Below are 13,898 nucleotides of genomic sequence, written 5' to 3'. Positions count from 1 at the left end.
ATTGGCATTAGTAATAGATATATTTTCATCCCATTCTCTTCTGGAATATGCCAGGAGATGCCGATTCTGCAGGTAGCAGATCACGCTTTGACCAGGTAAAACGAGGAAGCTATATCATTCACTAGAGGCAACGTGAGCGCCTATTACCTTATAGTAGGCTTGAGGCTTGCTAGTGTGTTGTGGATGGGAGATGGTGGATGGGTGTTATAACCTAGTGCTAGGCACTGGTTTTTGTTTTAAGCCTTTCCCAAACCTTAATCCTTAAAAGGTTATTGACACAACTGTAATATATATTTTTTCAAACCCATCAAAATCCCTCAGTTTAAAATAGATATATGGGTTGCATCTCAATCCACCACATCCTCCTATGTTGGCCTACCGCATCTGTGGTGGAAGTTGGCCGAGCTACAGCGGTGTTTGTCAGACCATGAGACATCCCGAAAATCGTCCTTCTCACGAAAATGTCTGTAGTGTCCGAACAGTTTGGCCTACAAACTAATATGACCACTCTATGTAAAGATGATATTCTAACGAACAAGATGGTATTCACTTTGCTCTAGTAATGTGCTATTCAAATCATTTATATGGGCTATACAGTAGTAGTAAAGGCCAAATTCAATATTATATATATATTTAAATACCTAAAGGGGACATAAAATTCCAAATCAAATAGCTAAATGATCCATGCTATGACCATGTTAAAACAATTCCATATGTTAGCTTAGTAGAACCCCCGCAAAGGCTTAGACTTTTAGAGGTTTTAACCCTTAATTTAAGCACTTGAACCAGCCGCAGACTCCGGCTCTGAGGGTTGCATGTTCAATCCCAGTGCGAGGCACAATTTTTTTTTTTAAGGGGAATTGCACCCACTGATTTGAACTACTTTGACTTGCTCCTGAAGAGATGCTGGCAGCCATGACAGGATACCATCTGTGGTCATCTTCACCATACCCAATTGGCTTATACTCCCTTATCATCTTGGAATGAAATCATTTTTGGAGGTTGCTAAACCATTGCAATCACATTTCTGGACATGTTATGATACCCACTTTTGCTTCTTCTGGTAGGTCCCGGCATATGTTCAGAACCTGGGGATCAGTTTGGAACAAACTTTGTCTAACAGAAAAACAGTGATTATCATCATCCCTCAATTATAAACATAACAAGACAAATAGTATAATCTCAGTTGGAAGCTAATTCTATTCTTTACAGATGTAGACTGGCTGACTCCAGATTGGATTTGATTGAGGCCGTGACGCAGTTTCACTATGCAACCAACTGTGACATGTTTTGGTATGTCCCTTGGTTGGTTTGAGTTTGTTGGTTGGTATGAGTTTGTTGCTGCTAGTTCGTACACTGTTGTAGTCAGACATGAGTTAGATAGTACCACCATAGCTCCATCCAATATTTGTTTGTGCCCTAGAAATGGGATGCACTTCAGAGGCTAATGTGACTGTTTCATCTAAATGACACTAACTTAGAGTGGCATGGAAATACGATGACATTTCTAAAGTAGGCAAATAATTAGTTGGAAACAACTTTGACATATTATGATGTCGTCAAATTTACTTTCAAGAGATGGCAATGTTGCCATTACTGTCACTAGCAAAGTTTGTAAAAAAATAGCTAGCAATGCTAATTTTAGCTAGCAAAAATGCGGTGGTCCCCTCAATCTTAGATATCTGGCTAAAGTTATACTGCATCTTAAGTCAATCTGGCGACATCATAATCATGACAAAACATTTTCCTACTAATTATTTGCCTTCTTTTGAAATGTTATCGTGTTTCCAAGCCATATCCGGAGCTAGCTAGGTAGCTCGTTAGGTAACATTGACTAACACCGTTCCATACACATTTTGGGCAACTGCGGTATTCAAATGAGGCTGCATTGAAAACTAATGGGACTGTAGTGACTGTGTTGGCATCAAACTCCGGGTGTGAACTAAGTTTCTATTCAGTGTTGATTGACATGATAATGGACCAATAGTATTGGAGAAAAGTTGAAAAATTGGACCCCTCTGACACTGTACGTTAAAGTGTGACGTGTCACAACATAACGTTCGGCACGCATTATGTAACTCATTCTCTCGCAGATTAAAACAAGAAATGATCAATGGTGAATGTAATGGTGAGTGTAAAGTTAATTACTCATGAGTTCAATAGTTATTTCAATTGTTCATTTTTCATCATGACTCTCAAAAACCGTGACAGCTGCAGATCACTTGTGAAGATAAACTTGAAAATAAAATTGAAAACCACCCCCAGAAATATCACATTTACATAAGTATTCAGACCCTTTACTCAGTACTTTGTTGAAGCACCTTTTGTCAGCGATTACAGCCTCGAGTCTTCTTGGGTATGACGCTACAAGCTTGGCGCACCTGTTTTTGGGGAGTTTCTCCCATTCTTCTCTGCAGATCCTCTCAAGCTCTGTCAGGTTGGATGGGGAGTGGATGGGCTGTACAGCTATTTTCATGTCTCTCCAGAGATGTTCGACCGGGTTCAAGTCCGGGCTCAGGCTGGGACATTCAGAGACTTGTCCCAAAGCCACTCCTGCATTGTCTTGGCTGTGTGCTTAGGGTCATTGTCCTGTTGGAAGGTGAACATTCACACCAGTCTGAGGTCCTTAAACCAGACCAGAGAATCTTGTTTCTCATGGTCTGAGAGTCCTATAGGTTTCTTTTGGCCTACTCCAAGCGGGCTGTCATGTGCCTTTTACTGAGGAGTGGCTTCCATCTGGCCACTCTGTCATAAAGGCCTGATTGGTGGAGTGCTGCAGAGATGGTTGTCCTTCTGGAAGGTTCTCCTATCTCCACAAAGGAGCTTTGGAGCTCTGTCAGAGTGACCATTGGGTTCTTGGTCACCTCCCTGACCAAGGCCCTTCTCCACCGATTGCTCAGTTTGGCCGGGTGGCCAGCTCTAGGAAGAGTCTTGGTCTTTCCAAACTTCTTCCATTTAAGAATGATGGAGGCCACTGGGTTCTTGGGGACTTTCAATGCTGCAGAAATGGGTTTGTACATTTCCCCAGATCGGTGCCTCGACACAATCCTGTCTCGGAGGTCTACGGACAATTCCTTTGACCTCATGGCTTGGATTTTGCTCGGAAATGCACTGTCAATTGGGACCTTATGTAGACAGGTGTGTGCCTTTTCAAATCATGTCCAATCAATTGAATTTACTGCAGGTGGACTCAAATCAAGTTGTAGAAACATCTCAAGGTTGATCAATGGAAACAGGATGCACCTGAACTATATTTTGATTCTCCTATTTACAATATTTACACTATTAAGTCCATTTTGAAACTAAAATACATGTTTTTGACCAGCCGCTTCTCAAGCCTTTATCAAACCTTAACCCTTAACTTAACCACTTTGAATTCATGCCTAAACTTAAGGGCTCAGAAACACCAATAGCGTTTGCTGGCTGAGAGTATTTAGCACTTCTGAACTTAATTTGTGAACCGAGTGTGCACCGATTTTACTTGTAGAATCGGCAGCCAGATGTCTACAGCAGTGGTCCCATTCAGAATTAATGCCTAAACTTACATTTTAGTTGAACCTTTTCAGAGTTTCATTAACAGCTAAGATACGGCACCACATGGCGTAATTAAAATGCCAAGCCATGGCGTAATTTTGTTGCTGCAGTTACGCAATAGGTTGGCGTTTAATTTGGAGATTTGGATGTACAGTTGAAGTCGGAAGCTTACATACACCTTAACCAAATACATTTAAATGCAGTTTAAATGCAGTTTTAGGTCAGTTAGGATCACCACTTGATTTTAGGAATGTGAAATGTCAGAATAATAGCAGAGAGAATTATTTATTTCAGCTTTTATTTCTTTCATCACATTCCCAGTGGGTCAGAAGTTCACATACACTCAATTAGTATTTGGTAGCATTGCCTTTAAATTGTTTAACTTGGGTCAAACGTTTTGGGTAGCCTTCCACAAGCTTCCCACATTAAGTTGGGTGAATTTTGGCCCATTCCTCCTGACAGAGCTGGTGTAACTGAGTTATGTTTGTAGTAGGCCTCCTTGCTCGCACATGCTTTCTCAGTTCTGCCAACACATTTTCTATAGGATTGAGGTCAGGGTTTTGTGATGTCCACTCCAATACCTTGACTTTGTTGTCCTTAAGCATGTTTCCTCCAGCATCTTCACAAGGTCCTTTGCTGTTGTTCTGGGATTTATTTGCACTTTTTGCACCAAAGTACGTTCATCTCTAGGAGACAGAACGCGTCTCCTTCCTGAGCGTTATGATGGTGTTTCTACTTGTGTACTATTGTTTGTACAGATGAACGTGGTACCTTCAGGTGTTTGTAAATTGCTTCCAAGGATGAACCAGACTTGTGAAGGTCTACTGTATTTTGATTTTCCCATGATGTGAAGCAAAGAGGCACTGAGTTTGAAAGTAGGCCACAGGTACACCTCAAATTTACTCAAATTATGTCAATTAGCCCATCAGAAGCTTCTAAAGCCATGAAATAAGCCGTTTAAAGGCACAGTCAACTTAGTGTATGTAAATATCTGACCAACTGGAATTGTGATACAGTGAATTATAAGTGAAATAATCTGTCTGTAAACAATTGTTGGAAAAATTACTTGTGTCATGCACAAAGTAGATGTCCTAACCGAGTTGCCAAAATTGTAGTTTGTTAACAAGAAATTTGTGGAGTGGTTGAAAAAAAAGTTTTAATGACTCCAACCTAAGTGTATGTAAACCTGCGACTTCAACTAATAACTGTTTCAGTTTCAATTTTACACTGAGCGTCAATGTTAAAAAAGAGAATATTTGACATGTATCTTTTCTTTACCCTGAGAGTCACAATGGGGCCTTTGGAGGGATTGCAGTAGATATAAAGACAGATCCACCAAAAACAGGCAAGGGAATACAAGTGAGAGACCCAGAGGTGTCATTCCTGTCCTCTTGCTCGGTAATACCTCAGAGCTCCCACCGGGCTCTCCATCTGGAGGTGTCATAGCCAGCAATGGAGGAGTCAGTACCATGGAGACAGATGTTAGACCAGTGAGATGGAGGATGTTTTTTTTTTTTACCAGCCTGTCACTGTGGCACTACAACTCTAACTGGAAAATATAGAGCAAGCAGGGCCAGGGATTTAACCAGGGGAGAACGACTGCCCCACCTCATTGAAGCCACGGACATTCAAGGCAGACCGGTGTAATGCAGGCATTCTTAGCAGAAAACCGGATCCCACAAAAATTCCCCAATATTCATGGTCAATCTTCATGTAAGTAGAAAATGTTACGAAGACAATCATGGCACCAATAATTGCTTTTAATACACCAAATAAAGATCTATTTGCCCCCTTTCTGATTTTCTCAATTTTTGCATATTTTTGACACTGAACGTAATCAGACCTTCAACCAAAACCTAATATTATATAAAGGGAATCATTGTTATAGAACACACAATGGCCCTGTGTGAAAAAGTAATTGCCACCTTACATTCTATAACGGGTTGTGCCACCTTTAGCTGCGATGACTGCAACCAAAGTTGTTGATCAGTCTCTCATATCTCTGTGGAGCAATTTTGTCCCACTCTTCCATGCAGAACTGCTTTAACTCAGTGTAATTGGTTGGTTTTCGAGCATAAACTGCTCGTTTCAGGTCCTGCTACAACAACATCTCAATCAGGTTTAGATCTGGACTTCGAATAGGACATTCCAGAACTTTGCATTTGTTGGTTTTCCGCCATTCTGATGGAGACTTCCTTGTGTGTTTTGGATAATTATCTTGCTGCATGACCCAGCTGTGCTTCAGCTTCAGTTTCAGCTCATGGGCAGATGGCCTGACATTCTCCTTTAGAATTCTCTGATACATGAGCAGCATTCAGGGATCTTTCAATAATGGCAAGTCGTCCAGTTCCTGAGGCAGCAAAGCATCCCCAAACCATCACACTACCACCACCATGCATAATCGTTGTTATCAGGTTCTTACTGTGGAATGCAGTGTTTGGTTTTCGCTAGACATAACCGGACCCATGTCTTCCAGGACCTCTATACCAGGCCACCCAAGTCATAGACTGTTCTCAACATGGCAAGCGATACTGGAGTGCCAAGTCGGGGAACAAAATGCCCCTAAACAGCTTCTACCCCCAAGCCATAAGACTTCTGAACAGTTAATCAAATGGCTATCCAGACTATTAACATTTTCCCCCTTCATTATTATATATTTTTTTGCGTAATATACTATGCTTCTCGGAGTCAAATCAAATCAAATCAAATGTTATTAGTCACATGTGCCAAATACAACTGGTGTAGACCGTACAGTGAAATGCTTACTTACGAGCCCCTAACCAACAGTGCAGTTTAAAAAAAATACAGAAAAGAATAAGAGATAAAAGTAACAAGTAATTAAAGAGCAGCAGTAAAAAAATAACTATATATACGGGGGGCCGGTACAGAGTCAATGTGCGGGGGCACTGGTTAGTTGAGGTAGTATGTACATGTACAGTTGAAGTCGGAAGTTTACATACACTCCACTAATTTCTTGTTAACAAACTATAGTTTTGGCAAGTCGGTTAGGACGTCTACTTTGTGCATGACACAAGTAATTTTCCAAACAATTATTTACAGACAGATTATTTCACTTATAATTCACTCTATCACAATTCCAGTGGGTCAGAAGTTGACATACACTAAGTTGACTGTGCCTTTAAACAGCTTACAATTTACAAATGTCTGAAGGTACCACGTTCATCTGTACAAACAATAGTAAGCAAGTATAAACACCATGGGACCACGCAGCCGTCATACCTCTCAGGAAGGAGACGCGTTCTGTCTCCTAGAGATGAACGTACTTTGATGCAAAAAGTGCAAATCAATCCCAGAACAACAGCAAAGGACCTTGTGAAGATGCTGGATGAAACAGGTACAAAAGTATCTATATCCACAGTAAAAATGAGTCCTATATCAACATAACCTGAAAGGCCGCTAAGCAAGGAAGAAGCCACTGCTCCAAAACCACCATAAAAAAAGCCAGACTACGGTTTGCAACTGCACATGGGGAGAAATATTGTACTTTTTGGAGAAATGTCCTCTGGTCTGATGAAGCAAAAATAGAACTGTTTGGCCATAATGACCATTGTTATGTTTGGAGGAAAAAGGGGGAGGCTTGCAAGCCGAAGAACACCATCCCAACCGTGAAGCACGGGGCCAGCAGCATCATGTTGTAGGGGTGCACTTCACAAAATAGATGAGGAAGGAAAATTATGTGGATAAATTGAAGCAACATCTCAAAATATCAGTCAGGAAGTTAAAGCTTGCAAATAGTCTGGGTAGCCATTTGACTAGATGTTCAGCAGTCTTATGGCTTGGGGGTAGAAGCTATTTAGAAGCCTCTTGGACAAAAACTTAGCGCTCCGGTACCGCTTGCCATGTGGTAGCAGAGAGAAAAGTCTATGACTAGGGTGGCTGGAGTCTTTGACATTTGTTATGGCCTTCCTCTGACACCTCCTGGTATATAGGTCCTGGATGGCATGAAGCTTGGCCCCAGTGATGTAGTGGGCCGTTCGCAGTACCCTCTGTAGGTTGGAAGACGAGCAGTTACCATACCAGGCAGTGATGCAAGCAGACAGGATGCTCTCGATGGTGCAGCTGTAGAACCTTTTGAGGATCTGAGAACCCATGCCAAATCTTTTCTGTTTTGGCATGCCCGCTTCACGACTGTCATGGCGTGTTTGGACCATGTTAGTTTGTTGGTGATGTGGACATCAAGGAACTTGAATCTCTCAACCTGCTCCACTGCAGCCCCGTCAATGAGAATGGGGGCGTGCTCGGTCCTCCTTTTCTTGTAGTCCACAATCATCTCCTTATCTTGATCACGTTGACGGATAGGTTGTTGTCCTGGCACCACACGGCCTGGTCTCTGACCTCCTCCCTATAGGCTGTCTCGTTGTTGTCGGTGATCAGGCCTTCCACTGTTGTGTCATCGGCAAATTTAATGATGGTGTTGGAGTCGTTTCTGCCCTGCAGTCATGAGTGAACAGGGAGTACAAGAGGGGGCTGAGCACGCACCCCTGAGGGGCCCCTGTATTAAGGATCAGTGTGGCGAATGTGTTGTTACCTACCCTTACCACCTGGGGGCGGCCCGTCAGGAAGTACAGGATCCAGTTGCAGAGGGAGGTGTTTAGTCCCAGGGTCCTTAGCTTACTGATGAGCTTTGAGGGCACTATGGTGTTGAACGCTGAGCTGTAGTCAATGAATAGCATTCTCACATAAGTGTTCCTTTTGTCCAGGTGGGAAAGGGCAGTGTGGAGTGCAATAGAGACTGGCTACAGACGTTCATGGCTACAGACGTGAGTGCTACGGGTCGGGTGTGATTTAGGCAGGTTACCTTAGTATTCCTGGGCACAGGCACTATGGTGGTCTCCTTAAACATGTTGGTATTACAGACTCGGACAAGGAGATGTTGAAAATGTCAGTGAAGACACTTGCTAGTTGTTCAGCGCATGCTCGCAGTACACATCCTGGTAATCCGTCTGGTCCTGTGGCCTTGTGAATGTTGACATGTCTAAAGGTCTTACTCACATCGGCTGAGGAGAGCGTGATCACACAGTCTTCCGGTACAGCTGGTGCTCTCATGCATGTTTCATTGTTATTTACCTCGAAGTGAGCATAGAAGTAGTTTAGCTCGTCAAGTAGGCTCCTGTCACTGGTCAGCTCTCAGCTGTGCTTCCCATTGTAGTGTGTAATGGTTTGCAGGCCCTGCCACATCCAACGAGCGTCAGAGCTGGTGTAGTACGACTCGATCTTAGTCCTGTATTGACGCTTTGCCTGTTTGATAGTTCGTTGCAGGGCATAGCGGGATATCTTATAAGCTTCCGCGTTAGGGTCCCGCTCCTTGAATGCGGCAGCTCTAGCCTTTAGCTCAGTGTGGATGTTGACTGTAATCCATGGCTTCTGGTTGGGGTATGTACGTATCTAGCTGTTTTTTCTATACTAAGGAAGTCTCAAGGTTCTGCTCGCCTGAGTTAGAATACATGTGTCTGTAGATCATACTATTTCCCAAGATAATTTTCATCTATATTCTTTGTAGCTGTCTTTTTACCGTCCCAAACCGACGCTGAAACTAAGTCTGCACTGAATGAGAAGTATAGGGCCATAAGCAAACAGAAAAATGGTCATCCAGAGGCTGCGCTCCTAGTGGCCGGTTTTACCTCCTTTCTACCAGCATGTCACCTGTGCAACCTCTAGTTGCTAAACAACTCTAGATCACCTTTACTCGACACACAGAGACACATACAAAGCTCTCCTTCACCCTCCATTTGGCAAATCTGACCATAACCTCTTGATTCCAGCTTAAAAGCAAAAACTCAAACAGGAAGTACCAGTGACGTGCTCAATACGGAAGTGGTCCGATGAAGTGGATGCTAAGCTACAGGGCTCTTTCTCTAGCACAGACTGGAATATGTTCCGCGATTCATCCGATGGCATTGAGGAGTTTATCCATGTCAGTCACAGGCGACCTCGTCCCCACAGTGACTGTACATACATACCAGAAGCCATGGATTTACAGGCCAAATCCGCACTGAGCTAAAGGCTTTAAAGGAGTGAGACAGTAATCCGGATACTTCGAAGAAATCCCGCAACGCCCTCCTACGAACCATAAAACAGGCAAAAGCGTCAATGCAGGACTAAGACAACAACCTCTCCCTCAACGTGAGCAAGTCAAAGGAGCTGATTGTGGACTATAGGAGAAAGAGAGCCGAGCACGCCCCCATTCACATCGTGCACCTTTGACAGCATCTTGACTGGCTGTATCACCGTTGGGTATGGCAACTCCCTGGGGGCGAGCTCCATGCCATCCAGGACCTCTATACCAGGCGGTGTCAGAGCAAGGCCCTAAAAATTGTCAAGGACTCCAGCTATCCAAGTCATAGACTTTTCTCTCTGCTATCGCACGGCAAGCGGTACCGGAGCGCCAAGTCTGGGACCAAAATGCTCCTTAACAGCTTCTACCCCCAAGCCATAAGACTGCTGAACAGTTAATAAAATGTCATTGAGCCCCTTATTTTATTTGTTTTTATTCTTATTTTTTGCACTGACTCTCTTGCACAGGCTCGATGTACCCTCACTGGAATCTAACCACAGACGCACACTTACTATACTGACACTCCGACACACGCACACACACATTCCTTCACACTCTTAACATATGCTTACTGCTACTCTCTGTTTGTTTTCTATGCATAGTCACTTTACCCCAACCTACATGTACATATACTATATATACAGAAGTATGTGGACACCCCTTCAAATTAGTAGATTCGGCTATTTCAGCCACACCCGTTGCTGACAGGTGTATAAAATCGAGCACAGTCTACATAGACAAATATTGGGAAAAGATTTGTTAAATGAAAATTACTTGGAGCTGATTTCCTGATGTTTTTCCAGTGTTTTTATGTCCAACAATATATCAATATTTATATATATATTTTAAATATATATATTTATTTTCGTTGTATTTTTTTGTTGTTGAAAACTTGGGGGCCAAATAAAACCACCCATGGACCAAATTAGTCCCGTGGGCCGCCAGTTGGGGAACCCTGCCATAAGCTATAGCAGGTATTGCCAAACGCACCATCGTGGGTACGCCAAATAAAAATGTGATTCACATTTTTTTTAAATAAATAAAATACAAATATTTGATTAAAACAGATGTTTTTTCTCGCCTAAATGATCTGAATCTAGGATTACAGGGACTCTCCGCAACTATATTCAATGTGCAGGACAAAACTGAGGCTATGATTAAGAAGTTGGAGCTCTCCTCTGTCTGCATTAACAAGGACAACACACAGGTCTTTCCATCATTGTATGATTTTGTGTGTGCAAATGAACTCAAGCTTACGGACAATGTCAAATGTGATATAGCGAAGCACCCGAGTGTGCAATTATGCAGGTACTTTCCCAAAACGGACGACCCAAACAACTGGATTCGTTGTCCCTTTCATGCCCTGCCTCCAGTCCACTTACCAATATCTGAGCAAGAGAGCCTCATCGAAATTACAACAAGCAGTTCTGTGAAAATTGAATTTAGTCAGAAGCCACTGACAGATTTCTGGATAGGGCTGTGCTCAGTTTCTTGCCTTGGTAAATCGCGCTGTTAAGACACTGATACCCTTTGCAACCACGTACCTATGTGAGAGTGGATTCTCATCCCTCACTAGCATGAAAACTAACTACAGGCACAGACTGTGTGTGGAAAATGATTTAAGAATGAGATTCTCTCCAATACAACCCAACAATGCAGAGTTATGTGCATCCTTTCAAGCACACCTTTCTCATTAACCTGTGGTAAGGTATTCAGAATTTTTGATGAACAAATAAGGTTTTATATGTAAGATGGCAAAATAAAGAGCTACATTATTGATCATTATTATATTATAATTTGTGCCCTGGTCCTATAAGAGCTCTTTGTCACTTCCCACGAGCCGGGTTGTAACAAAAACTCACCCTCATTCTTATGTTTAATAAATGTATTGTATAGTGTGTGTGTGGCAGGCTTACAATGATGGCAAATAAACAACATTTGAGAGTGCGCTGACCCTGGTGCTAGAGGGGGTACGCAGCTGGAGGTTGAATGTTTGAAAGGGTACGGGACGATAAAAAGTTTCGGAACCACTGAGTTATAGCATGAATGCCAGCAGAAACATAAAGACAGACGCAAAGCAACAAACCAACGTTTTGCAATATTTTGAACATCCTTATTTCTTCATGCTAACATTTTCTGAGGCAGATGAACAGTGAGCCCCATGCTGGTTGCAGCTGTTGCACGCTCTTTTACAAGTTGAATGCTTGGCTCACTTCATTGGCCTTTGGTTCCACTGTGCCATTTCATTTCAAACCATGTGTTTGATGTATTTGATACCATTCCACCCATTCCGCTCCAGCCTTTACCACAAGCCTGTTCTCCCCAATTATTAAGGTGCCACCAACCTCCTGTGCTCTGCAGGGACACCAACCATCAAGGCAGGGACAGCAGGCATGAACTGGATACATTATTCATGGATTAGGGGGTTGGGGATTTCATGGGCAGCACAGAGGTCACTTTTTGTTGATTATCAAAGCAGAAATCAGGGTGGCATCCTAAACATTTTAGAACCAGGATAAAATATCTTTACAGGTGTTCAGTAGGCCTCAAAGAAAATGGCACACGTTTCCTGCTTCTGCATGATTCCTAGGTATCTCCAAAACCTTCCCTCTCCTTGAGAGGCTCTTTTCTATCTGGATCCCTAAGCCAACTTGCAGGCCAACCATCCAAAGTCCTCCAGCAACTGCATCAATTCTCTACCCTATAAGCAGGCTAACCAGGGGGGACAAGTGGCTAGGCCAGGGTTAACTTCTTGATACTTGCTAGAATAGCCTCCAGGATCCAAATGACCACCTTAATAGTTGGTGTCTGTCAGTTCACCATGGCTGTTTGGCGTAAGAAAAACAGGAGTTGCAGAAAAGCAGAGTAACGAAGCAGCACTATGGAGGGGTGGTGAGACAAGACGGTTGTAACCATGGCAGGTTGAGTAGAATAAGGTTAAAGTGCTGTCACAGAAAACCTACCCTCATTTACCCGCAGTGCCTCTTTGCATACATTTATTAATCAGCTGTATTGTTCCAAATGGAGACAGGAGAGCTCGATCAGAATTCGATGCTGCCAGGAGGGTGAGAAATGGGTGTGTTTGTATTCTAATTACCTAGACAGAGAGAAATCAAGTCATGCAAAGACAAAAACACCATGGTTTGGAATATGGTTTGGCATGAGTTTCTTTAGGTCTTTGTTTGTAAAAGTGACTGACTCACTGAATGCATGCAGGTTCTCTAGAACTGGAGTAAGTGCTTTACCTGACTTTGGTGTTCTCCAGCTATCATCACATTTGACCTTCCGAGACCAAATCCCACCCCTCTCCTCTCTCTCATATTTTTGACTATAGGGTGGGAGAGGAATACAATGATTTCCAAGGAAATTCCTAAAGCAAACTACCTCTTCATTTCCTTCAGTAATTTAAACATTTGCAGACTCTTAAGAATCAATCCAAAAGTTGTGAAGTGGAGGGGGGGGGGGGGGGCTCAGGTCTTCCCTCAGGTTTCTCCTGACTCTCCCTCCTGGCTATATCAGATCAGAGAGACAGAGGGCTCTCTTGGGGAGCTGAGAGGTGGTCATGGCAGTCTAGAGTTGCATTTGATACAGGGCTTTTGTGTCCTCTGCAAACTTAATGATGGTGTTGGAGTTGTGCCTGGCCATGCAGTCGTGGGAAAACAGGGAGTACAGGAGGGGACTGAGCACGCACCCCTGAGGGGCTCCAGTGTTGAGGATCAGCGTGGCAGATGTGTTGCTATCTACCCTCACCACCTGGGGGCGGCCCATCAGGAAGTCCAGGATCCAGTTGCAGAGGGAGGTGTTTAGTCCCAGGAATTTTATAATATCTGTACATTATAGGAACACCTGTAATTACAAAAGTACAATGATTAATGTTTTGCTTGAGATTAAGGATCAGTGTTAGAGACTTTGCAAGTACATGAAGAGGTCAACTGTACAAAAGTCGGATGTCTGTGTGTTGAAACTATACTTTCAGTTCCTGTTGATACTATGTTCCAGTCTTACCTCTGCTAGCACATGATAGCAATAGGAGGAAGAAGGATTGGGAAACTAACTGCAAATAACAATAAACTGAACTCCACCTAGCAGAGACATCTTTGTATTAGCAACTATTAATTATGAGCTTATATGGTATTAAAGTTAAGGGACATCACCCTGGGCGGGGTGAACCTCAGTAGGAGATAAAAAGGAAGAACACCATCTTTTGTACTGTGTGTTACTTGCAAACTACTGTAAGTGTAAACTCCAGGTTGCAGTCTGGCTTGCAATCCTTATTAAACAAACTAAT

The sequence above is a fragment of the Oncorhynchus kisutch genome, linkage group LG25 (genome assembly GCF_002021735.2).
Source record: "Oncorhynchus kisutch isolate 150728-3 linkage group LG25, Okis_V2, whole genome shotgun sequence".
NCBI lineage: Eukaryota > Metazoa > Chordata > Actinopteri > Salmoniformes > Salmonidae > Oncorhynchus > Oncorhynchus kisutch.
This window is presented reverse-complemented; position numbering follows the sequence as displayed.